This window comes from Macaca fascicularis, chromosome 18, assembly GCF_037993035.2.
Source record: "Macaca fascicularis isolate 582-1 chromosome 18, T2T-MFA8v1.1".
NCBI lineage: Eukaryota > Metazoa > Chordata > Mammalia > Primates > Cercopithecidae > Macaca > Macaca fascicularis.
Genome location: NC_088392.1, coordinates 62,528,517 through 62,555,649, shown reverse-complemented (window position 1 = coordinate 62,555,649; position 27,133 = coordinate 62,528,517). Strand labels below are relative to the sequence as shown.

Genomic DNA, 27,133 nt, shown 5'->3' with positions numbered 1-27,133 from the left:
AATTTGGCATTAGTACAATGGCATATATATCTGCCCTCAAAACAAACAAACAAACGGGAAACAAGGCTCAGGTAACTAAAAAGTTAGAGAAGTGCTTTTCTTCTGATGTATAGGAAGCAAGAGTTTCACAGGTACTTCTTATAAGATTCTTCCCCAGGCCTGAAAGCTTGAGGAGATGAATAACTCCTCCCTTCTCAGGCCCAGTCCTAAGGTGCAAGGCTGCTTGCACCATCAGCGTGCATCAGCAAGATAGCAGAAGCAGGAAGAGAGCCGGCCAGAAGACATGTACTCCTGAAGATAGAGAAAGAGGCCATCCAGGTACAAGGAAGCAGTTAGGTCAGACGAGGACACTTCCTGTTTACAGAAGACTATAAAACCTTTGTCTCGCCGGGCGCGGTGGCTCAAGCCTGTAATCCCAGCACTTTGGGAGGCCGAGACGGGCGGATCACGAGGCCAGGAGATCGAGAGACGATCCCGGCTAACACGGTGAAACCCCGTCTCTACTAAAAAATACAAAAAAACTAGCCGGGCGAGGTGGCGGGCGCCTGTAGTCCCAGCTACTCGGGAGGCTGAGGCAGGAGAATGGCGGGAACCCGGGAGGCGGAGCTTGCAGTGAGCTGAGATCCGGCCACTGCACTCCAGCCTGGGTGACAGAGCAAGACTCCGTCTCAAAAAAAAAAAAAAAAAACCTTTGTCTCATCCTCACTTGGTGCTGACGCCATTTTAGGCCTCAGCCCACCTGCACCCAGGCACTCATTAAAACAGCATGTTGCTCCATATCGCCTCGTGTTGTCTGTTGGTGTGCTCTCGGGGTTTGAACCGATACAAGAACCTTACACATCTAATGTTGAAACCCTTGACTCCTTTTGAATTTGTAGATAAACCTGCAGCATCACTTGTTTGGCTATGTTATTAACTTCACCCTTTAAGTGTTTACCTAGTCACATGGGACAGGGAGAATGGTCAAAACCAAACTGGCACATATAACTCTGGGCACATGCATAGACTCTAGGAGCCTGAGGTCTCATCAGCCCATACTACCTCCCTGCCTTGGCACTATTATTTCTCTTACCACGGGTGCTTTATTCATTGGGTTTTGAAGCTAGAATTTAGGACCATGAAATGTATTTTTTGGATCAAGAATTCAACTATGTTTCTAAGACATGGGTCTGTTGATGGCTAACCTAAAAAAAAGTCTTTAAGAATGAAACACATGCTTAGCCCCAGGGAGAAGAGCAGTGGTGTCCATGGAAGCAAATCTGATTCGTTCTCAATGTGGGGGTCAGTTCCAGAAATTGTTACTGTCTGATTTTCTCCCCACCTCCTTCTTCTTGCCAATCATCTAAAATATCTTTGGAGGGCCAGCTCATTTCCATACTTCAAGACTCAGAGCCCTGAACAAAGATGCCATTGTGTGTTTATCTCCACAAAGATCTTATGTAAACAGGACATAATTTACATCTTAGTTGTTTTTAAGAGAGCTCATGGATTCGGTGAAGTAGCTTTTGGTATAGGGAAAGCAAATGTTATCACAAACGGAGGGAATCTAGGCAATTTCCTTCTTCTGCTTTCTCCGTTATTGAATATATTTATTTATAATTCACTACACACAAAAATCTCCTCATAGCTGCTCTTGTACATTCCTGCAGAGAATTCTGAATGCCACAGTGGTGATTAAGATATTATAACTACATATAGCATAATGGCTTCCCTTCATGAGCAAATAATAACTGAATTTGGTTTCCACATAATGGTAGTACTGAGTTCTATTTTTAAAAAATTCTGCTTAGGAGTATTGAAGACAAAAATTGAATGCTTATGAAATAAGGGAAAGTTGAAAATCGTTTATTTTCATGATTATTAAGGTTATTATTGATTAAAATGGTCGGAATTGAATCATTGGGAAGCCTTATTCTTATAAGTACCATTCTTTTAGCATATTAATATACTTTCTTCCAACTAAAATGTTTACAGTGTAATAAAATTATTAAAATGTAACAGAGTTTTTAAAAAAAAACATGTACTCCACCTCTGTCAAATATCAGGATTTTCCCATATTTGCAAACGAGCAAGGGTGTATAGCGTAACTGCCCAACGAATTCTTTCTGCCCACTGCACAAACAAAATGAATTCGCAGACACCACGGCACTGCCATGAGAGAGTTTACTTGAGGCGAGGCCAGCCACACCATGGGAAAGATGGAGTTATTACTCAAATCAATCTCATCAAAAGCTCAGTGGTTAGGGGTTTTTCAAAGATGGTGGGCAGGGGGCTAGGGCATGGGGAGTGCTGACTGGTTGGGTTGGATATGAAATCATTGGCGATTGAAGCTGTCCTCTTGTGCTGAGTTGTTCTTGGTGGGGCCACAGGGGCAGCTGGCAGGTCCAGCAAAAAACCTGAAAAGAGATCTCAAAAGCCCAATCTTAGCTCTTCAATAGTGACGTTATCTGCAGCAGTAATTGTGTAAGTTGCATATCTTGTGACCTGCGGAATAATGGCTGGTGATCCCTTAAGGTTACCTCTATACCAGGGCAGAATTCAGGCTCCTCCATCCTCCTATCCTGGTGGTGGCTCGTTACCTTTACAAACGCTTCACCAAGAGTTTTGGGGAAGGGCTATTATCAGTTAAACTGTAAGCTACGTGTCTCCCAAAGTTAGCTTGTCTTAAACCAAGGAATAATTAAGGACAACTTTGAAGGCTAAGAGCAAGATAGGGATTAGCTACATCAGATTTCTCCCATGCCATAATTTTCTTACCGCTATCATTTTGCAAAGTGGTTTTAATGGTATGGTGATTGAAGGCACAGACTCCAATATTTTTTTGTAGATATAGGGTTTTGCCATGTTTCCCAGGCTGGTCTTGAACTCCTGGGCTCAAGTGATCTGCCTGTCTTGGCCTTCCAAAATTCTAAGATTATAGGCGTGAACCACCACACCTGGCCTGTTGGCCTTTTCCTGATGAGTGTGTGGGAGCTGTGTTTTGTTAACATAATTCAAATCTAAATCCTTTGTTGGTTATGTGTCTTGCAAATATCTTCTTCAAGCCTGTGGCTGGTTTCTTTTGTTTTGTTCAGTCATTACTTCATTTATAGTGCCCTTTTGAATAGTCTTTTTCTTCTCCAATATAGTCACATTTGTCAATCTTTTTCTTTATGGTTGTGATATTTTTGTCTTATTCAAGAAAGTCTTTCTTGCCCCGAGGTCACAAAATATTCTCCTTTATTTTTTCCCTAAAAGTTTTAAATATCTTTTTTATATATATATTTAGGGCTTTACCATACTTGAAAAGAAAAACAAAACAAAACAGTTTTTCACAGGATATGAGGTAAAAATCTAATTTTATTTTCTGTTTGGATAAACAATTGTACCAACTGTGTTTATTGAATAGCTTATCCTTTCCCCCACTGATCTGTAATGCCATCTATATCATACTTCAAGTTTCCTTTTACACATGGGTCTATTCCTGGCTTTCTATGCTGTTGCATGGGGTTAGCTGTCCTTTGACACTATCACACAGTCTGACTTCCTCTAGCTTGGTAATATATCTTGCCCATCTTCTAGGGAAAACTCTCCTTCCACCTCCCACACCACACAATTGTACTGTCCTCTTTAGACGTTCAAAATTTCCAAGTTTATGTGCTTGATCCTTTACTCTTCCCTATTAATGTTATGATTAGCTTATCTAGTTTGCAAAAGACTATGTGGATAGTTTGATTGAACTTAACCTTATAGTTTGCCTTAAACTTACAGATTAATTTAGAGAAAATTGTATATTTAAAATTCAAATCTTCTAATCCATGTATGCTGTCTTGCCAGATCTTCTTCTATATCATTTGACAATCTTTTATAATTTGCTCAAAAATGTTCTTGTATTTCTTTTGTTAAATTTATTTCCAAGTTCTTATGATTTTGTTGCTATTATGATTGGAAATGTTAACTGATTACATATTCTGATATTCTAATAGAATATATAGAAATAATATTAATTTTACATGGTGACCTTATTTCTAGCAATCTTGATGAATATTCTTATAAGTTCTACTAGGGTTTTGTTTTTTAAATTGTCTGGATTTTTCTCTACAAACAGTTACATCTTTTAGAAAACAAATTGTACCTTTTCTTCTAATATTTATACCTCATATTTCTTTCTGATCACTTATTATCTCAGAAATATATTACAATATTTAATAGAAATTGATATAAGGGAAATCTTTGTCTTCTGAACTGTTATTGGAATACTTCTAAAGTTTAACCACTATTACGTTTGTAATAGATCATTATTTTTAAAAATAACTTTATATTAGCTTGCAAATTATTTTTATTATGAATGAGTCTTCCCTGCTGTTTCTAGTCCTTACTAATATTTATCTTCATTTTGATCATATTTATATATATTTGCTTTCTCTTTGTATTTTATCATTCCTATGTGTTTGGATCAGACATGATCGTGTAAATGTGAAATTACTGTCCTACATTGTCTAGTAGTTTCATAATCACTGTTTGAAATGCTTGTTCCCCAGTGCCATAAAGAAATAGCACTTGAACATAAATTTAATTTATTTAGTAAGGCCATTTTTACTTCCTGCAGAAAGGGTACACTCGCCAGCAGTTTTGCCACAAGAGTACACCCAATAAAGGAGACAGGGTCATTTACAACCTGATGCGTCCACCCTACTGCTGTGTCTGGTTTCCATTGGCTGGAATGGGACCTCATATTTGTATTTGTCCTGATTGGCTAGCAACTTAGAACTTTTTTAAAAAGGCAAAGGTAGAGGAAAACAAAGGAAGGAGGAAGTAACTTGTGGCATGCTGAGAAAGGTAAAAACACTTCTAAATAAGGAAGAGGAACAGGCTATGACCTAATGTTTGCTTGGACCAGTATAAGCATGCCAGTGCAGATATTTAGGCTAAATTGTGGGAGCTAAGAATGTAAAGTTCATTGATTTCTTTCACTCACATCCATGTGAAGAGACCACCAACCAGGCTTCCTGTGAGCAACAAGGCTGTTTATTTCACCTGAGTGCAGGTGGGCTGAGTCCAAAAAGAGAGTCAGCGAAGTGAGATAGGGGTGGGGCCGTTTTATAGGATTTGGGTAGGTAGTGGAAAATTACAGTCAAAGGGGTTGTTCTCTGGCTGGTAGGGGTGGGGGTCAGAAGGTGCTCAGTGGGAGAGCTTCTGAGCCAGGAGAAGGAATTTCACAAGGTAATGTCATCAGTTAAGGCAGGAACAGGCCATTTTCACTTCTTTTGTGATTCTTTAGTTATTTCAGGCTATCTGGATGAATACATGCAGGCTTGGGCTCAGAGGCCTGACAATTTCCTTATTACAGCTAGCAGATATTGAAGAATGTTAGCACAGGTCTTTGAATAAATTTTGTTTCTAAGAGAAGTTACTATTTACTCCTAATTAGATGGGGAGGAAAGTCTTTGAAGAGGAACCTCTACTTTACTTTTTACAATCACGTTTTTTAAAAGAGAAAAACTATCACCAAATAATCATCTGCCTGCAAGAATAAAAAGTAGCTTTCAGAAAATCCAAGTGAAATAAATTAATTGTGATATTGCCTAAAATTCCACCATGGGATTTTTCTATCTTTTCAGCGTCATGTTGGATTAGGCAAACATTTGAAGGTACCACTTTTATTGTTTCTTTAATAACAGCAAGATAATTTACACAGTTATCAAGAATTTTCAAACGCTGAAGTGTTTATAGTGGATAGCAGAAGTTGGCAAACTTTCCCCATGAAGGGTGAGATAATAGATATTTTCTGCTTTGTGGACTACATGGCCTCTGTTACAGTTTTGCAAGTCTTCTGTGGCAGCACAGCCACAGATAACATGTAAATGAATGAGTGTGGCTGTATTCCAATAAAACTTTACTTGCAAAAACAGCCAGCCGCTGGATTTGACCCATAGGCCATAATTTGCTGACTTCCAGTCTACAGTAATCTGAATTAGTTATTCAATAACGTAAATGCCATCATATGAAAGTATTAAGTTCATGAGGGAAAAATTAACTATGCTTGATTTTTCGTAGTTCATTATAATAAATAGACAAGTAAAAGTGAAATTTTGATGGAAAAATGGTTCACATGCTGATAATATGTTTTCTGAAAGTTAGACTCAAAATGAATAAGGTACATGCTCAGAAAATTCAATGGATATGTTTATTTTTGCTTGTACTGCTGAGGTTCAATAAATGTTAATTAGCCTATATTGTATAACTCATTAACAAGAGTAACACTAATGAATTTACAAGTTATAGTTATTTGGGATTATATGTATATTAGAATCCAATGTAAAGCAATTCTTTCATTGACATCTAAATTATTTAAGGATATATGTACAACTACTAGAGGGGTAGTAATGAGACCATGATACAAAAAGCAAGATAGACTTTAAACTGTAACAGAACATAGAAACTCCAATGTCAAACTGTTTCCGCATGCTCTCAAAAATTATCCACCAAAGAGGAAAATCAAGGGTTTTGTAAAGGTAGTATGGAATATTTTACAGCAAGTGTTGTTCTTTTTAGGACAATAAAAATTACAAGGATAGACCATAAGCAAAAGCTGGAAGAGCAGCTGTTTCACACGTAGTGTCTCTTTTCGCCTATCTAATGCCAGTTTCTCTCATCTGAAGTAACATGCGTTCTATGCCCTCACATCTTGTCTCAGTAAAATCTACACACAAGAGCACATCTAATTATCTAATTTCTTTTTATTTGTTTGAGACAAGGTCTCACTTTGTCACCCAGGCTAGAGTGCAGTGGCACTGTCATGGGTCACTGCAGCCTCGACCTCCCGGGCTCAAGCGATCCTCCCACCTCAGTCTCCTACAGGCCCTGGCCACCACACCCAGCTAATTTTTTGTGGAGAGTGAGTTTTGCCATGTTGCCTAAGCTGGTCTCAAACCTCTGAGCTCAAGCGATCCACCTGCCTCTGTCTCCCAAAGTGCTGGGATTACAGGTGTGAGCCACCACGCTTGGCTGCACATCTAATTTTTATGGTGTTTGTGATTCTCTGCAAGACTATTTAGATTTTCAACCTGGCATTCATTGTCCACTGAAAAGAAATTCATCCTTTGCTAACAGGCATTCCAGGCAGCAGTGAAGAGGTTAGGTAGGGAGGTTGAGGAAAAGGGTCTTTTGGTGATGGGAGGGTGGCCATCTTTGGCTCCTGCAGTCACACCTTTTAGGATGTTACCTGTTCAGACTGTGAACCAGGCTAGTCCCATAAAGACGGTGTATGTAGTCAGTACCCAAATGGGCAAAACCTGTAAAACAAACCAAAGCAAGAAATTTAAGAAACAGCAATACACGATCATATAACTCCTGTAGTTTTAGCTTCATCATAGTAATGTTTTCTTTCTTCTAGAGAGGAACAGCATCAGGGCACATTGAGGCTCAGAAATTTATATTCCAAGAAGAAGTGCACAGGAACAGAGCAGATCCAAAGGTAAATTGCTCATGGGTTCCAAACTGAGCTGGGTTAAGAGATTGGGTTTCCAAAAGAATGCAGTGTGCAGAATTATGGAACGACCCTTAGAGATGTGAAATACTTGAAAGAATACTGAGTTTTGGAATGTTCACCTTAAGTCTGAGTAAAAATCTGTCAACAATCCATGTAAGAAGCATAATGTTAAATTACCCCAATGATAAAGCCTGTTCCTTTTGCTTCATAGGATAATATTTCTGGTATAAGAAAGGATTCTCTATATTAAAACTGGAGAAGACGTCATGAAGAAGGCCAGAAATGCAGCATTGTGTTCAATAATAATGTGTCAGGCTTCAGTGTGGTAATCTGTGTAGGAGAACATTTGTGCAAGAGCCATCTCTGCTGGAGAGGTTCCATCATCACATTGCTTTCTCTGTTGACTGATGTTCTGAGAAACGAGACACATGGCAAAGAGAAGCCATGCTGTTACTTTCAGGGGCCAAATGAAATGATTCACTTCAGGCACTTCAAAATGAAAATAAAAGTGCAAATATAATTTAGGCATAGATCATTCCTGAATTAATTTAATTATGTATTTCTTTAAAGTAGACAACCACCTGGAAGCAGTCATAACAACAGCAATAGCAAATCAATGCTGGTGAGCAAACTAAGTTAAATATTAACATCTAATTATATACTGTCTTGGAAGCAGCTGTGAGTTTATTTCCTTTTTAGAACAGTGCTAATATTTTATAAACATAGCGTGCATCTAGTATCTTATCCTCATGGAAAACATAACTATTGATTTATACTAAAAAACCATAAATAAGTACAAATCTCTAAGGCTTATAGGAGTTATCTGGTGTTTCTATCAAATATATTACTAAGAACCATCTTTGAGAATTTTTTTTTTTTCTGGGAAAGGCTTCCAGTACTTCAAACTGACATAATAGAAAAATCAAATAATATATGTGTTTAAGTATTTGTGTATTCTCATCAAAAAACTTGATTATCTAGGCAAGTGTATGAACCATAAAGTAATTAGAAGTTAATAAAAGTGTCCCCTGACTCTAGTGAGCACCTCAACCCTCAAGATATTTTTCGATTTCATGTTTAAAGACACAAATACAATTGGATCAGCTTTTCCTCAAACCAACTAATACAGCACAACTCCTGGAACTAAGGATGTTTTACACATGCAGAGAAGAAGAGGCTGTCTAGGCAAACTGATTTTCAGTTTTTGAGCCAAAAGCAGTGGTCTTGAGAAGATGTTTACCTGCTCACTTTTAAGTCAACTCATTTTCTTTCTTTAAATATAAAATAGACAGCTTTCTCAGGTGTTTTTAAAGTAGGCCTATATAACTGTATGTGTATAGTTTCTTTAACACTATCCACTGAGGATATCCAGTGAAACAAGAAACACAAGCCCTGTCATATAAGTCTAAACAGAAAGCTCTTGCTTCCTGGGAATGAAAATCTAATATTATAATACAACATAAACCTGGTGAAGATGGGCAGTGTTAAGTGATTGTATTAAGTTTCTCTTAGTTCTCTCTGAAACTGGGGATATGTTAGGAAGAGGCAATGGCCATAAAAATACATTTTATAAAGTTCAACTTATTAAAAATAATTTAGAAGTAATCTGTAAGATTACTGCCACAAATCCTACATTAATTATCAACTAAGTAATGATATGCTAGAACCCAGGATTCTGGTAATATTAGCTCTGCTCTAAAACAAATGCCAAATGGTTTCAAAGGAATTACTACTTATGACAGGAATAACACATATTAAAAAGAAAAGCAAAAGGTTATTTTACATTCTTCTCAGTGGTGAAAGTCTGATAATTGAAAATTAGCCTTGTATCATGTGGATAGTTCAGTTGTTAGAGAGCCAGAATATATATTTCCTAATAATATGGATCAAGGATAATATATAGTCCAATCACTCTTGACTAAAGGAGTCTGACATTTTCTTCTTAAAACTGAGGTGAACATTGATTAAGTTTTTTTTTGTTGTTGTTGTTGTTTTTTCCTCCAGGGGAAAAGATCAATTTTCTATTCTTATTACAATTTGTGGTGTGTGAGTGAGGTATGGCACTTTAGTGCTCTGAACACAATGAATCAGTGTGGTATCCTAGTCAACACTTTTCTGACCATTTGTTAGCAGGCATTTTTGGAGATCTTGTAGCCATTCCATCCTTCCAGAGTCACAATAAATTACAGCTTGCCATTTTCAAATCTGCTTTTGGGTATTATTTCAGTGACATTAGCATTAAAATACATTTGTTCAAGATAAATGAATTAAATGTAAGGATGATGACAAAAAAATTTTTAACCCTTTAATTGTAGAATATTGCCTCTCTTTAGATTCAAGATCAGCTAATAACAATTTACCCCATTAGCTGCTTGAGACAAATTGGTTGAATAGCATTTGACATATTAACATTATGAGATGACAGGCTCTCTCTTAATGAATTTGATTATGTATTCACTGGCTATTTGTGTGTTCTGCTTTATTGGTCTACAGATTACATGTGTAAGGTATAATCATACAATGTAGAGGGCACACATTTTCCTCTCACTGATTAATCTTTCTTTTCACATTTCTCAACATGGGTAATGAAATCAAAGTAGAAAGTGATGAACGGTGAATGGTTAATTCTTACATAAACCCAGGTGTCCTCAGGTATTAACATAATCAACATGAGTTTGTAGGCTGTGAATTTTCAAAATGGCAGACCCAAACAATGTGGAGAAAATAGACTTGGTTAAACCTATTTTTTTCTCCTTCAATGTAATGCTGACAAACTAAACACCATCAAATCCAACTTCTATTTTATTGGTATACTTTGATTGCTTTTCAAACAGAGTAGAAATTTCTTAGATTAACCTAGAAATTGAGAATCTCCAGAATCCAGGAGCATAGTTTTGCACTTTTAACAACTATTGTGATGTGTGGACAATAAAACTCACTAATCTGGGGCAAATAGATAAATCTAACGTAAGAGAATCTACATAAAAATTGTGTAATTGGAAATAAGACTGCCGCATATACATTGCCAACACTGCATCCCTGAAAAACAATCTACTTTTTCAAACAAGATCAAGTTTCTTGTGAATAAGTCTCACTGTTTTAAAATGACTTTTTGGAACATCCATGAAAGTACAAGAAACACAACTAGCTATTGGGAGGTCTGACAGGCGATGGAACATGATCAGAGCATCTCTAAACTTGAAGGGACATTATGAATCATCTAGAATAATCATTTTCCAAACTTCAATCATTTAAACACCACTCTCACAACTTCACCTATTTCAATACCTGTCTTTTTTCATTTGTATAAATTTAGGGGTTACAAGTGCAGTTTTGTTACATGGATATACTGGGTAGTGCCTATACCCTTCTTCATTAGTTTCCTACTGCTGCCTAATTGTCATAAACTTGGTAGCTTAGGCAACATGGAATTATTGTCTTGTAATTCTATAAGTCAAAAGTTGGACATGGCTCTTATGGGCTAAAATCACAGTGTTGGCAGGGCTTTGTTTCTTTCTAGGGGCCACAGGAGAGAATAGGTTTCCTTGACTTATCTTCTACCAGCCACCCACATTCTTTGGCTGGTAGCCTCTTTCTCCGACTTCAGAGCCAGCAACATTGCATCATGATGACTTTTCTGTTCTCACATGTTTTTCTAACCACAGCTGAGAACAGTTTTCCACTTTTCAGAACTCATATGATCACAATAGGCACATTTAGGTAATCCAAAATAATCTCCCCATGTCAAAGGTTCTTAACCTTAATCCCATCTGCAAGATCCCTTTTGTCATGTAAGATAACATATTCACAGGATCTGGGGATTAGGATGTGGACATCTTGGGGTGGGGGACAATTTTTGCCTTCTACATCTTCTAATACAAAGTATGAAATATTTTTATTTAAGTTGACTTTACAGAAATTTTTATCATTGCTATAAATGGAAAACTAAAATTAGAATAAATTCATTGAAAGTAGAACAATAGTATCCAATCTGGTTAACTGGATATTATTGCCCCCTGCATTCTAGAACCTGCTGCTCTCTTGGTTGAAAGGGAGGTTAGCATGTTTAAAAAGTATTATAGCACCAATCTGAGGCTTTCCCTTAGGCCGTAATGGAAGGAGTGAAACTATAATTGAAAAGGGAATTGAAAAGTCTCATTAGTAAGGTCAGTGATTTTGAATGCTGCATCCGTGGAGTTCTAAAAATCATTTCATGACACTCTTATAGTTCATTTACCATTAGCAATGTATGTTCCACATTCTGAGAAGCTCAGAGGTAGTGATGCAAGTAACAATGGGTGCAAGAGGTCCCTGGGTAAAACCCTTGTCACATGTCCATCCAGAAAATGGTCAGGGGATTTTTGGCCAGGCAAGCGCACTCATTAAGTCAATTTTTTAAATGTAAAAACTCATTACATATGGTGCTTCATGTGCGGATAAATCTTTCTCTCTGGAATTTCCAGCCATTTATCCTAGCTCGGCACTCTGTAGCAAGGCAGAACTGGTCAAATTACCCAGCAGAGCAGCCAGAGAATAGTTTGGACCAGCATATCAGGATTCAAGTCACAGCTCTGCCACTCATTGGTGGAAGAATTTTGGAACAACTCTATATTTTTTCAGGCTGAAGAATGGAGAATAGTATAATAATATTAATACCAACTACACAGGACTTTTGTGATGGTCAAATGTGCTAAAAATGTGTTATCTTTTAAGCCATGAATTTGGTGACCATATAATAATCGATTATCCAAATCAGAACATTTTTACGAATGAAGAGGATTCTAATAACAATTGTGTTGGAACAGTAGGCACAAACCGGGACTGACTCAGCAAATCAGGATGCAGGTTCAGACTGAACACAGGAAACCTCATTCATTTTAGTCATTTCTGTTTTACGTGGAAGCTCTTCTAAATTTGAAGTCAAATGACCATATTATCTCTGTTTTTCATTTGCTTTTAGCCAAATAGGTCCATTTCTTTCAAACATTTCAAATATGATATTTCTCAATCTTCATTTTCTAGTCAGTCTCATATAGGTGGAATCTAATTTTTAAAGTTTTATTTTGGAGTATGAGCAGAGTGTGGGGTGCCTAGGTTCAGAGTTTTACTTCCACCACTGACCAGCTTGGATACAGTTTTTAATCTCTCTGTATGGCAGTGATCTCTTCTACCTCCCTCACATAGTTGTAGTAAAGAGTAATGAGTCAATATCTATAAGACTTAGATTCATGCGTGGCACATATAAACACCATCTAAGTGTTGTTAAATAGAATAAATAAATGAGGCTACTGGAACTGAACAATACTCAAAACAACAAGCTGCAATATTTTGTGACAGCCTATGCTAGACACTGGAGATAAAACAGTAAACAATAAAGGCACAGTCCCTATCCTCAGGGAACTTCCAGACCTGCAGAGAGAAAAGATGTTAAGCAAGCCGTTGCATAAATTAATGATTTGCAATTGTGACTAGTGCTGTGAAGGAGAAAAGCAACATGCAGTGTGTGGGGCCTGTTTGGGGACCCAATTTTATCTGGCCGATATACACCACAGTAGGACAATTATGTTTCCTGTGCTGGCCCCAGAATCCTATTAATGAAAGTAAGTATTCATTAGTTCCCAGGCAACTGCGTCCACTAGAAACTCACGTCGAGCTTGTGGTCGTTAATACCCTCAGGTTTTTCTTTGCATGTGCTGTTGTCAAGATGGAATCCTCAGCTTTGTAATTCTTTAATTGATATTTTAAAAAATCCAAATGGGTTTTTATATATATAAAATTATATATAGAGAGAGGTTATATATATATATAGGTTATATATATATTTTGTTATATATGTTTTATATATATGTGTGTATATATATATTTTGAGACTGAGTCTTGCTCTGTTACCCAGGCTGGAGTGCAGTGGCATGATCTCAGCTCATTGTAACTTCCACCTCCCTGGTTCAAGCAATTCCCCGCCTCAGTCTCCCGAGTAGCTGGGATTACAGGCGCACGCCACCATGTCTAGCTAATTTTTTTGTATTTTTAGTAGAGACAGGGTTTCACCATGATGGCCAGACTGGTCTCGAACTCCTGACCTCAGGCAGTCCACCCACCTCAGCCTCCAAAGGGTTGGGATTACAGGCGTGAGCCACTGCGTCCAGCCTACATCAATTTTTAATAACATTTATCTTGATATCTTTAGCCCTTCTTCTGGCCTGTCTTTAGCCCTTCTTCTGACCTGTCAACATAATTTTAAATTGTCGATTCTTCATAACACTGGGCTAATGTTCTTTTTAAGTTATATCATGTTTAGATATACTTCAGTTTTAGGTCTTATCCAAGGCATTTGGAAGGGTTTTGGTGTCTGGAACTTTTGAGTTTAAAATTTTAATTGCAATAACTTTTTTTTCACCTCAAAACAATACTTCTTTCTGGTAGAAAAATATAAGAAGATAAGATTTTTTTAAAAAATAAAAATCTCTATCACACCTTCATAACAGAAATGCTATCAACATTTTACGGAATACCATTCTGTTCTTTTCTAATTTGAGAAAAGTGTACTTAAGAACTCAGGAGTGTAAGTTACATATGGCTTCGAATCTGGATGTGGCACATAACCATGTGTTATTCTTCCATCACAGAACATTAAAAGGTTGTGTGATTTTTTTCATACATACTTTGATTGTTTAAAAACACTTGCATTATTTTCTTACATTTTCTACCAGAAACAAGTATTGTTTTGAAGTTAAGTTATTAAAATTAAAATATTTAAAATATTAGACTGAAAAGTTCTAGGCTGGGCATGGTAGCTCATGCCTGTAATCCCAGTACTGTGGGAAGCTGAGGCAGGTGGATCACTTGAGGTCAGGAGTTTGAGATCAGCCTGGCCAACATGGCGAAACACCGTCTCTACCAAAAATACAAAAATTAGCCAGGTGTGGTGGTGGGTGCCTGTAATCCCAGCTACTTGGGTAGGTTGAGGCAGGATAATTGCTTGAACTCGGGAGACAGATGTTGTAGTGAGCCTGTAGCAGGACGAGCGGCAGACAAAACTCCTCAGACAGTGAGTTAAAGAAGAAAGGGGTTTATTCGACTGGGGGGCATCGGCAAGACTCCTGTCTCAATAGCCCAGCTCCCCAAGTGAGCAATTACTGTCCCTTTTAAGGGCTCACAACTCTAAGGGGGTGCTCATGAGAGGGACGTGATTGAGCAAACAGGGGGTACGTGACTGGGGGCTGCATGCACCGGTAATTAGATTGGAATAAAACAAGATAGGGATTTTCACAGTGCATTTCTATACAATGCCTATAATCTACAGATAACAGAACCGATTAGGTCAGGGGTTGATCTTTAACTACCAGGGTGTGGCCCCGGGCTGTCTGCCTGCGAATTTCATTTCTGCCTTTTAGTTTTTACTTCTTCTTTCTTTGGAGGCAAAAATTGGGCATAAGATGACATGAGGGGTGGTCTCCTCCCTTAAGCCGAGATTGCACCACTGCACTCCAGCCTGGGTTACAAAGGAAGACTCTGTCTCAAAAAAAAAAAAGAAAAAAAAAAAAATTCCAGAAACCGAACTCTTCCAAATGCCTTCAATAAGACAGAAAGGATACATACGTAATTTAAATATGACATAATCTAAAAACATTAGCATGGTGTTATGAAGAATCACACTCTTCAGTTGTGGCTTTACATTATTTACATTGTCTTGCTATCATAAAACAAAGCTTGGATAAACATCTGTATAGATAAAACTCCAAATACATAAGAAATCAGAGCTTTTTACATCTTCCTGAGATATTTTCCCTACATTGTGAAGCAATGACTTCTAAAGTGGTTTACTCAAGAAACTTTATGTTCCTCACTCATCCTTGATCATCTCATTTAGAATTCATCACACCCTCCTCCCTATACACAGTAACTTTTTACCCCTTTCTTTACCTTGTTTTTACAGAGCACTTACCACAATTCAACACATTATTTAGTTATTTGCTTATGATCTCTAGCTCCTCCCCTACTAAAGCGCAAGCTCCATAGGGCAGAATTTTCGTTTTCTTCACTGCTGTATTGCCAGTGCCTAGAACAGTAGCTGGTACCTGGAAGTGAGTGCCCAATAAACATCTGTTGAAAGGCTACAAAAAGTTCTCGTTTTTTGGTGATCTCTAAACCACTAGAGCAACTCTACCTGCCAGTTCTTTACTGACAGCTTGCAGCATTCCTTTTCTGCAATTACGATAATGTGCACTCATTTATTTCTCTATCTGGCAGAGGACACTCCTCTTTTCCACTCTGGATCACAAGAGGGCATGGGGCTGCATGGAAGCTTGCTCGAATGTTACCTGTGCAGTGTATTATTCTAATCTTTCCAACAACCATATTGGTTGGTTTTACTCATTATACCAATGAAGACAAGGGGACTCAGGGAAGTTGAATAATTTGCTGGAGGTCACCCAGTTAGTGATAAAACATTCCTAATAAACTGTGACACACTGCCTCCTACTAACCAGCTGAGTGACTCTGGGCAGGCTATTTAATCTCTCTAATTCTTTTTCCTCACTTATAAAATTAAGGGGTTCCATCTGATTTCTGAACCCAACACTTTAGAATTATTTTGTGACCAGTATGACCCGTGTATCTCTTAAAGGATTATTAATTGTGTTTTGACACAGGGACTTTTTCCTTTCTACTGATACCTCTATTAAACAAAGGAGGAATTTCTGCAGGACACTTTTATGCTTAGGACTCTAAAAACCATAGGCAGAAATAATCAGTCATATATTGCATTCTACAGTGTCTAATTAAAGAGTTACAGTGTGAAACTACCATAAAATAACTGATCAAATATCACCAAAAGGATTGTGACATAAGCTGTGTTTCTAGGCATTACATGTACGTTAAAATTTTTAGTCATTCCTTTATTCTATGAAAATAACACCCAGTTATTTCTGTAACATAATGGCACCATTGAGTACTTAATGTTCAAATAGTTCTAAACTCTTTAATGCATTAATTATTTAACCTCTCCAACAATGCTGTGAGGTATGTAATATTATTATTCCCCTTTTACAGATTAAAAAAATCAAGTACAGAGAGTTTTAAGGACATTGTCCAAAGTTGTACAAGATAAGTAGCAGAATCAGGATTTGGACTCAAACTGTATAATTTCAAAGCACACTCAGATGCAACACAATATGACCCAGGGCCTAGAGATTGTGTGTTGGGATACTGTGTATCTCACACTGGAGTATATTCATTCTATGACATAAGAGAAAAACTTATGGCATGTTTTGAAAACCACTTATATAAAATGTGATTGTAATAGAATACATATATGTCATAAAATAGAATATAATTCTATATAATTGAATAGACTTCTAAAATGATATTTTTCTCTTAGACTATTCCTTATCTTTTTTACACTTAATTCTAATTATTTTAACAGTTTTTCCTACAGAAATATATAAAATGTATTCTCTTTTTTCTTTATATCCAAGCTATATAAATATGTAAGCCATAGTTACCAAACCATTATACTAAAGAATCTGTAATAATATATTTAACTTTTTACTTTAATAAACATGTTATTTTTTGGTGACTTGTAACATAAATGTGCCAGTCTATAAACTACAGGAAAAGTGTCATTCTGCAGTATTTGAATTAGCTGCTTCTGCTGATAATTAGCCTCTCTCACAGTTATGTCAATTCTCAATTGCTGCACTCCTATAATTTGTGATTCCATTCCTGTTTTTTGGCATATTGATTGTCTGTTTTTGATGCATAAATTCTGAATGACCAAATTTAATTAACATTCTTTGAGTTAATTTTCCTCTTTGCGTCCTTGGTGAAGAACTGTAATGGTTGGTCAAGGAAAATTTACGAAGTTATTGTTATCCATGCTCATCTAAGAATGAAAGCTATCTAGAGAAAACAAAAACAAGAAAAACAGCACCTCTACATAGCATTTATTTATTTATTAACTACTCATTCAAATTCATTCTCTAAAGGAAGGAGACCTGGCTCCTTCTATGAGCTTTCAGTCTTAATCCTCAAATACTGTCTTACCTAGTGGCCTAATTATAAAAGCAACTTGGTTGTTTTTGCTTATCTGTGAGCAAATCATGGTTATGAATCATGGTTGGTTCCAAAGCTCATTTCATTTTCATTCCCTGTAAGAGAAGCCACTTATCAGCAGAAGTACCTAATTCAAATGCTGCAGAATGAAATTTTTCCTGGAGTTTACAGGCTGACTATATTAGTCTGTTCTCACACTGCTATGAAGAAATACCTGAGACTGGGTAATTTATATAGAAAAGAGCTTTAATTGACTCACAGTTCTGAATGCCTGGGGAGGCCTTAGGAAACGTACAATCATGGTGGAAGGCATCTCTTCACAGGGCAGCAGGAGAGAGAATGAGTGCTGAGTGAAGGGGGAAGCCCCTTATAAAAGCATCAGGTCTTGTGATAACTCACTCACTGTCATGGGAACAGCATGGGGGGAAACCGCCCCCATGATCCAATTACCTGCACCTGGTCCTGCCCTTGAGATGTGGGGATTACTACAATTCAAGGTGAGATTTGGGTAGGGACACAAAACCAAACCATATCACTGACAAATTTATAGATGGGTCACGAAATAATAACTTGTGTATTAAAGTGAAAAGTTAAATATCTTATTACTGCTTCCTTAAAACATATCTGCAACTATGCCTATAGATTTCTCAGTTGTTTGTTTTTTGTGGTGGAATGCAAACTTTTGATATAGATTTGCCATAAGTCTAGATGCATGGAATTCACACAAATTAAATGTGTTTATTATTATAAATGTGCACAAATCCAAGTAGCAAAATTCTTTAAAATATCCTTCAATCAGCTAGCCATTTAATTTATTCAAGGAATTCTCATTTTGGAAATACATACATAATATACCCAGTTCATCCTTTCTATGCCTGAATCTTGCTAAATCCCATTTTATTCATTATTGTCTGACTATTTTTTCAAAGGATATTTTATTTATACACATTTATATGAGCAAAATGCATTACAAGTTGAAATTATTTTTTTAGTTGGGTTAATTGCTGTCACTTGTGTTATGGAGTTTTGATATAGTTTCCACTTTGACAAGTCAAACTTGACACAAGCAAATATTGGCACAGACTGTCGGGTCAAAAATGAACTCCTAATGTGACAACTAAAGTGAACTGCTACAAACCCTGGCTGTCAAAATACAAGTTATGGCTTTGTAATGTAAATACAGCTTTAAAAGTACAACTTTCTCAGGCACCCATCTGTCAAAAGACAGGCTATGCTATGTCCTGTGGCGCTTTGATGAGTTTGCTCACTCTTAAGGGTAGGGGCCAGGAGAACTGGGCTCCACGCCTCAAAAAGAAGAGGACTGATATGCAGTGGACTCCAGGTTTTACTGCTTTCTTATGGTGGACTGATAAAAGCTCCTGTAAATGGAAAAGACAGAATTCTATTCCAAAATATTACTAGAAATCATATCCTTACTATAAGAAAAAAATACTTCTTACAATTTTTTTTTTTTTTTTTTTTTTTTTTGAGACAGAGTCTTGCTCTGTCACCCAGGATGGAGTGCAGATGCATGATCTTGGCTCACTGCAACATCCACCTCCTGGGTTCAAGCAATTCTCCTGCCTCAGCCTCCTCAGTAGCTGGGATTATAGGCACGTGACACCATGCCCAGCTTATTTTTGTATTTTTAGTAGAGACGGGGTTTCACCATGTTGGTTAGGCTGGTCTTGAACTCCTGACCTCACAATCCGCCTGCCTCAGCCTCCCAAAGTGCTGGGATTATAGGCGTGAGCTACCATGCCTGGCCACTTCTTACAAAATTTTAAAAGGAAATAACTAATTTTTTCCTGGCTCCTTTCAGGTAAAAAGATAATTTCAGCACCATCTCTGGTATGGTATTGAACGAGGCAGTGGGGATTAATGTCTGCAAAATAGATGTATGTGGCTTACCACCATGGGTTGTTTCAGGAAAGCTTTGGAAAAAATGATTAACAAAATAGGCAGAAAGGATAAATTGCCAACAATTATGACATAGCATAGAGCATATGATATGTAATTGGGGAATCAGTTTTTATAAAACTCACATTTTAAAATCTAAGAAAATGACACTAACCACACAAGTTTCCCAATTTGCTACTGTCAGCTGAACATCTATTATGTATTAAGCACAAATGTAGATAGTTAACATATGTCCTTTAACTAAATTACACAAATGCAAAAAGGATTGCCAGGGGAGAGGATAATCAGCCCAGGGAGCAAGCATTCATTAAAGAGATTTCTAAGGAAGAGCAATGTTTTTGAAAATAACAGGAGCCAGGATGAATTGCATGTCACACCAGTTCTCAGTGATGTTTGGGGAGGAGTCCAGAGTTTTTCCATGAACTCTAATCCATGAAAACAAGCACATTAGCTACTTTCCCCCCTTCTATTTAGGGCACCATTTTTAAAAGTTGACAACCTCCTGCAGGGATGTTCTGAATGACAGAGACCTCTGGTCAGAATGATGAATGTCCTTGGTGGATGAGGCAGAAAGAGTTGACTGTGTAGGACATTCCTGACAAGTCCTCAGGATTTAAAATGGTAACCATCTTTTTTGGCAAGTTTTTTTGTTTTTTGTTTTTTGTTTTGGATGAGAGGATATATTTTAAAAGTTCAATGAAAGACTGAACTTTTAAACTCAGTTACCTGTAGTTGTGTGGGTAACGGTATGCATCCAATTGAGCTCATAGTATGTGTTCAATACATATTTATTTCATCTAACCCTTCCCCGCATTACTGCTGACAGCTTCTGAGTTAAGGGTGAATCGCTGACTCCAATGCTATTAGAAGGGGCATGTAGCGTGACCCAGTCACACTCTTCCCTTACTCTAGTGTGTGCAGCCTCTCCTTTTGCTTCCACCGTGAGCTATTTTCCTGCCATGGCCCAAACTGAATTTATATACAGAGGCATAGATACAGATAGCTATGGAGCCACAATATGTGCGCATGTGCGCGCGCATGTGTGTGTGTATACATTTGTACTTGGCATGTTTATCTGCCATCTTCCTATCCTTCTTCTGAAAATCGTTGCCCCGCTTTACCCCAAATGATATAGTTACTATCCATTGAGACATAAGAAGAGTAGGAAAATGTGAATGTTTACAGGTGTTATTTCCCAGGGGTGTATCTCTTTGAATCTTTAATAACTGTCTTGAATGTGTAATGGGTATTACAACCTAACCTAACATAGCCAAGAATAATTCCTGCCTCTTCACGCCGGCTCATGCAGCCCACTCTCTAAACATTACCCTGTTCTTCTGGAGTTTTCCATCTTAGTAAATGGTCTCATTAACCATCCAGTTGCTTACTTAAGCTTCAACCCTGGGAATTTTCTCTCGTCTTTACTTTCTTACATCCAATCCATCACCAAGCTCTTTTGGTCTTATCCCCCAAATATTTTGCAAATCCGTCCCACTTCTCCCCACCTCCACTGCTGTTATTATAGTCCAAGTCACCCGATGTCTTTTGCCAAAATCACTGCCAGAGCTTTATAATTGATATCCCTGCTTTGACTCTTTCTCCCCATCCTGTCACCAATTATGATTTTCTAGTTCACTTAGAATAAAATTGATTTTATAAGGCTCATACATCGTACATCTTCTGGCTCCTGATTTTGTCTCAGCCCAATATTCTATCACCCTTCTCTTCATTCACTGGACTTAACTGACCTTCTTTTTGTTTCTTGAACAAGTGAAATCTGTTTTCTCTTTTGGAGTTCAACATTTGCTGCTTCCTTTCCCTAAAACTCACTGCCCCTTGATATTATCTCAAGCTGACTGGAGTTCATTTCAAATATCACCTCCTTGGTGATACCCATCAAATTTCCTCTCTCTTATCCACACAATCATTTTATCACCTTTCTGTTTTATTTCTTTATTGACACTTAGCACTAAGTACAATTGTGTTGTTCATGCATTCATTTGTTTGCTTGTTTACTGCCTCTTTTATCCTGTTAAAATGTGGACTCTGTGAGAGCGTGGGTTTACCTGTCTTGTTCATCACATGTACCCAGCACACCAAATAATGCCTGGCACATAGAAGAGTGAACTAAAGAAGAAAAATAATAATTGTATTAGCATATTTTCCTCAAATTTCTTTTCTTTTTTCTTTTTTTTGAGATGGAGTCTCACTCTGTCACCCAGGCTGGAATGCAGTGGCAGGATCTTGGCTCGCTGCAACCTCAGCCTCCCGGTTCAAGCAGTTCTCCTCCTCAGCCTCCCAAGGACCTGGGATTACAGGCATGAGCCACCACGCCCAGGTGATTTTTGTATTTTTAGTAGAGATGGGGTTTCAGTATGTTGGCCAGGCTGGTCTTGATCTCTTGACCTCGTGATCTGCGCACCTCAGCCTCCCAAAGTGCTGGGATTACAGGTGTGAGCCACCGCGCCCAGCCCTTTCCTCAAATTTCTGAAGCTGAAACTAAGAAAGATAATCTATTTCATTCTCTGAAGGTTGAATCCTAGATATAAAACTCAAGAGCTATTGGTGCCTGTTTTCTGTGACTGGGCCAAAGCCATGAGAATAATGAAGCCAACAGACAGCAAAAGCAGTGATGAGAGCAAAAGATAGTTTTGATGATATTTAATTCTCCTTTTAGTTGTTTGAGACCCAGGTATATTCCTTCTTTTCCCATAGTATGATTGTACAATTTATGCATGAGATATACCAACATACTTCCAATAATTCCTCTTTTTCCTTTCTTGTTTAAGTTGGTTGAAATTGGTTTCTGAGATTTACAATTAAAGTATTCCAAACTATCCTGTCACTGCTTGCTTCTATTGCCTTTTCTGTGACTATTATGAAATGTAAAACTCTGGCCATTATATACTTCTTTCATCTCTCTCTCTCTCCAACTCTCTCTCTCTCTATCTCTACCTCTATCTCCATCCTTTGGACCTTTACACATGTGTTTTTATATACTTGGACTATTCTTTCTGATTTTTCTTTAAAAAAGCATTCTGACAGCCCAAGCCTAGAGTTTATACTCCTTCTATGATCTACCATAGCATCATATATTTATTCCCAGTGTAGCATGAGCGACTAGTCTTGCATCTCCCTATTTGTCTCTTTCACTGTTGTATTTTTTCTTATTTACAACAGCATTCTTGGTGCCTAACACAATGCCTGATATATAAACAGACGACAACTGAATAAATGAATGAACGAACAAATAGAACTGTTTTGTTGGGGACCAAAGCAGAACTAAGAGGTAACAGACTAGAATCTGAGTGTTAATAATGTGGTCCACACCAGACTTTTTCCTGTTGATGCGCTCTAAAGTGTTGAACTGCTATTTTTTCAGATTGAGGCTGTTCGCTTTGGGCTTTGGCAAGATTTATACCTATATTTTCCAGTACTTGTTTTTCTAAGGATTCCTTTATTTTTTGTTTATGTTCCCCTTTTTTCACTTACAGGGACTTTTTTTTTTCAGAGCTATTTTCCTCTAGTATAAGATTCGAGATTTCTACCTATTAGTGCCATTTGATTTGTCACTTTGTCAAATATTGGCAGCATGCCAAGCTGCTAGGCATCCTGTTTAAAATAGTTTATTGTGGAAAATAAAAATAAATTCATATCATCAGTATCATTTTCTATTTAGTATATTCCATGGACTATCCTTTTAAAAATCCTTTCAAAAATCAGAATTGCTATACCAATCTCTGATATTCCTATTTTGCACAGTTTTTAGTGCTTAAGAAAACAAAGAAAATACCCAATTTTCTTCAAGTTTATTTTATGTTTGAAAAAATAGCATGTCCAATTTATGTCATGTTCGGTCATTCCCAGGGGAAGAGAATGTTTCCATTGACCATGACTATGACCATCATTGTACTCTTGCTCTGCAGAGTCTCAGGGAGTCTCACTAAGTGTTCTGATGGGCTTGGTGCAATGATTATTTTTCCTTTTTACACTCCATGGATCTTATCACTGCAATGACACTAAATGATTGCACTTTGCTTGTTTTTCCAGCAGTTTTTCCATGAAATTTGTGCCATTGCCAAATGAATTTGCAACATTACATGAACACTGCCAAATATTCTTCATATAAATGGATTCTTGACAGAAACAAAGAAGGAGCAAAGCGGAAAACCTTACGCAGGGAGGAATTTCAAAGAAGACATCTCTAAATTGAAATGAGTTGTCAGATACTGATGATTTCATATAACACCCTATCATATGATAATGTGTGATGGAGAGGATGGACAGTGGACCTTAAATATTGAACTCTTATTCTCAACATGTTGGCGGAACGATGTAAGGAGTAAAGTTTCTCCCCAGAAATAAAGCAGTTATAAAGACATGGAATCTGCTTACTCCTTTTTCTTCAGTTTTGGCCTGAGAAAAAATGAGGAGTGGTGAATGTGTGTGTTTTAATTTTCTTGAGTATTCCTGAAGACATGTTGGTGGTCATATATGGACCACTCTTTCTAGCACTCAGATTCTGAAGGCAGAGTCAATAATTTCAAAAACAGAAGGAAGCTGTTCTTGAGCTAACCAAATATCTTGAGTGTAACCAAGTATCTTCATGGTTTAGAAATGAGTTCTAGTGAATCTAAGTCAAAACTAATCTCAAAAGTGATCAATGGAAGGTATGCACTCTTTCAAAGTAGAACTAATCTATTAATGTGCATGGCAGAGAATATCACCAAATGGGATCAGCATTGGAGATTACAGATATTAATCGGGTGCTAGTTTAATTACAGTCTCCAATTACAAACAGGTTGTGCATCAAAATTTCATTAGGGAAACAGATATTTGTAAGAAAGAATGCTTTTGTTTTCTATCAAAAGAACATTTCAGATAAGTCATTACCAAATTACTCAGAAAAAGTTGTGTAATTCATAATGTATCTGAAGAATTATACCAATGAGATGTCCAAATATTAGATTCCAGTTGCAGGAGGATTTTAAGTGGGGAGAGAATAGAAGGAATGTATTTGCTCTCCCTTTCTAGTCTCAAAGTCAAAAATAGTGTAATTCCCCATTGCTGCCCTGTAACTCCATTCTGCCTACCTCCCTATCTCTATGGGCAACTCTCCTCTACCCTTCAGGCATAAATACTGATATTGATACCTTGCTGTTCTGGGCACATTAAGCTTTCCCCTCATGCACCCAAACTCTTATTTATTCAGGAAAGATATACATTAGAGAAGAAAGCATTCTGATTAAATTAATTCACAATAAGGTGTGAATGATTTAAAGCAAACACGCACTTCAGGCAGACAAAACTCGTTGAAACTACAATTTGTCTGGAACTGTGTTAGGCTTACTAGTTCTATTATCTCACATCTCTACAAAAAACTATTTTATGGAGAAGAACATTGGAGTGCAAATTCTTTAAAGACTGCTCAAAGAATATAGTTAGTAAATTACAGAGCCACGATTTAAGATATCAAAAATAGTCTCAAAATTTTTTTGAGATACTCTTTGTGCCAATTAACTAATGCAGTTTCAGGTTCAGGCATTGGGAAAAGGGAGGTGCTGGTAAAAATGTCAGACATTATGAGGAGAAATAAGTTGGCATAGGTGGTTTTGACGAGGTGTCTAGTCTCCTAGACCACCTTGCTCAAGTTAAACTAGTTTTGTGTATTTTCTTTCCCACTCTATCATCCTCCATTTTCTACATACAACCATACCTTAAAATGCATTAATATAAAAGTTTCTAATTGTTTACAGATCTAAATTATTTCTTTGCTTTTTTGTTCAAATTATCAGGAATTCTGGAAGGAGTACAGGTCGCCCTTTCATATTTTCAAGTCTCGTTGGCTGTTGATGGGGTTTTTATTTTCATGGATGAGGGTTTGGAAATTCTTGTAGCCAGCGAGGATAGGAAGACACTAACTGAGCATTGTGATGTCTGGTAGCAGTAACTCTGAAGTATGTGTGGTTAAACTGGGAGGAGGAAGGAAAGAGGAGGAAGGACATTGGGAAACCTCCAGCCAAGTAGAAATTGGCTGTTTAAAAATTATTTTTTACCTAAAATTAATCCTTTCCCTCCACTATTGTGATTATATATTGTATTAGTCCATTTTTTACACTGCTGATAAAGTCATATCCATGACTGGGTAATTTATAAAGAAAAAGAAGTTTAATGGACTCATAGTTCCACATGGCTGGGGAGACCTCACAATCATGGTGGAAGGTGAAAGGCGTGTCTTACATTGGTGGCAGGCAAGAGAGAGAATTTGTTCAGGGAAACTCCCCCTTATAAAACCATCAGATCTCGTGGGACTTATTCACTCTCACGAGAACAGCACAGGAAAGACCCACCCCCATGATTCAGTTATCTCCCACTGGGTCCCTCCCATGACACGTGGGAATTGTGGGAGCTACAATTCAAGATGAGGTTTGGGTAGAGACACAGTCAAACCATATCATATATATTACATCAATGTTTGGTCTCATAGGCCTGTACTGTGGCCCATGGAAAAAGTACCTATTATCTAGTAAGAAAATATGTGAAAATCTGAAAAATTGCTACTCCTAAAAAAAAAAAAAACATTTTCCTCAAAACAAATTGGTCTTAGAATTGGGGAAAATCTGTACTGACCTTGATTTTCTGCTCTATAATACCGTACCAATTATATCGCATCTAATGCTAAAAATAGTCACCACATCAGAAATGAGTTAAAAATAATCCAGAACTCTGCCACTAATAACAAAATATCCTTCTACTTGAAGAAACTGTATCTCTTGGTGGCATTTCAATCAAAATGCAAAGCTACCCCCAAAGTAGTATGATAATGTTTACTAGCTTGTCTTTGCTTTAAATGTACAGTAAGACACACATTCTCACTAAAGCAAAAGTGTGTTACATTACTTTTTACCTAAAATAACTATATTCATCAACACCAAAACACCTAAATAGCCTAGAGATAATCTCATAGAACTTATGTTTTCAAGTTTATAATTCACCTGACTCTCACTCAACTGCCAGAGGATTTATGCACAATGCATAGTGTTTTCAAGTTCTTATTTACATAATTAAGTAAAAGAGATTGTAGTATCAGATGTTGACACAATTTACGATCATTTATTTATTTTTATTTTCGATTGTAAGAGTCATTTGAGAGCAATTTCACATATTATCCTCCCCATGTTCCTTAAAAATAGAAGCTAATACTGAATGTCAAACTCCCCTTCCTCACTTGAGAACCAGAGAGCATATGAGCTCTTATAGGAATTGAGAAATACTCTCTTGCCTGAGGACATATCATTTGATACTAAGAAATGGAGCTCTCAACATTTAATGAATGTCTCCAACACTAAACTTGTGTGAACTGAGCCATAAAAGGGAAAGCAACAATCTTTTACACACTGTGGAAATCCTCTGGCAAGAACAGGAGCAGTCCCTCTAAGAAGGACTATAAATATAATCTTCAGTACCTTTCAACTGAAAAGAGATGCTAGCATATTGGTAAGAAGTCATGAAAACTGGATTCCAGTGATGGCTCTGCAACTTTTGGGTGAAACTTTGGACACCTCTCACTTCTTAGAGGCTCTTTCCTCATTTGCAAAACAGGATAAATCTGGATTAATAACATCTACCTCTTACCCAGAGGATTAAATGAGATCAAGTAAGAAAAAATCTTAGTTAAGTGCTTGAGTA

At 37.2% G+C, this 27,133-nt stretch overlaps 1 long non-coding RNA gene across 2 annotated transcripts; it reads left to right on the top strand.

Moving 5' to 3' along the window:
* The first annotated feature begins 7,373 nt into the window (after nt 1-7,373).
* On the top strand, nt 7,374-23,827 carry LOC123570054 (uncharacterized). Of its 2 annotated transcripts, none has more exons than XR_006694017.3 (4): nt 7,374-7,456; nt 21,643-21,782; nt 22,625-22,733; nt 23,495-23,827. It is a non-coding gene; the product is annotated as an uncharacterized lncRNA (long non-coding RNA). The 2 variants fall into 2 exon arrangements; XR_012427228.1 differs by having other exon boundaries at nt 23,498-23,806.
* Nucleotides 23,828-27,133: the final 3,306 nt, after the last annotated feature.